Here is a 1,076-nt window from a genome sequence, read left to right as displayed (position 1 = left end):
GGGTCTCTCAGAATGAACAAGATGACAAGAGACTTCAAAGTTCTTTCCAGCCAAACAGCTTCTCTAGCATGATGCGACTGAGGGTTAGAAGGAACCTAGTACCCGCCTCACCAACGCCCAGTGGGTGGTGCTGGGCCTCTTCGCTCTCCAGGGAAAGTGTTGAATCAAGCCCAGGTGAGACATACTCAACAAGGTGAACTCACAAAGGCATGACCACACATGTTCACAAGGTAACTATGGGCAAGTGCATCGACCACTCGGAGCCTTGGCTTTGGGAGACAGCAGGGCGTAGGTAACTGTGGGCAAGTGCATCAACCACTTGGAGCCTTGGCTTTGGGAGACAGCAGGGTGGCGATGAGCAGCAGAGCCCAACCTGAGAGAACGCCCAGGACCATTCTCCCGCCAGAGAGCACTTAGTAAACGATGCCCACGTTAGGGATTGCTAGTGTGAGGCTTATTATTCTGGTCCTGCTCTTTCAGAACCTATACGAAGCAGGTTTAGTCTCCTGAACGTCGCTCTCACCACGTGGGTGTGCACGTGGGTCTCTACGTCTTGTTCCCACACTCATTTTTTCACTGGCATCTCCATGTAGATCCCTCAAGAACAACAGGGTCTATTTTTGCATGCTTTTCATCTCTCTTGATTATGGTTGTCTTGTTTTTGTTTTCTTTTTTCTCTCTGTGTGTGTATGTGTACGTATGTGTGAAGGCATGTGCATGTTTCAGTGTTACATATGAATGTGCAGGCATGAAGTCAATGTTAAGAATTATCCTCCATAGCTCTTCCATCCACACTCATTGAGGCAGGCTCTCTCAATCAAATCCAGAGCTCACTGATATGGCTGGTCTTGCTAGCTGGATTGCTCTTGGAGAACTCACTGTCTCCATCTTCCTAGGCAGGGATTATAATCAGGCTGCCATGCCCACTGGCTGCTGGGTAAGTTTCTAGAGCTATGAACTCATACTTGAGCCATAAATTATTTAACCAGTGATCCCTCTCCTCAGTTTACTTCCTATCAATTTACTTCCTATGTTTCATATTCTTCCAAGTTCAAGGTCCACTGTTGCTGAGCAGA

Source organism: Mastomys coucha, unplaced genomic scaffold, assembly GCF_008632895.1.
Source record: "Mastomys coucha isolate ucsf_1 unplaced genomic scaffold, UCSF_Mcou_1 pScaffold1, whole genome shotgun sequence".
In the NCBI taxonomy this organism is placed as follows: domain Eukaryota; kingdom Metazoa; phylum Chordata; class Mammalia; order Rodentia; family Muridae; genus Mastomys; species Mastomys coucha.
Note: the sequence above shows the minus strand (reverse complement) of the source record.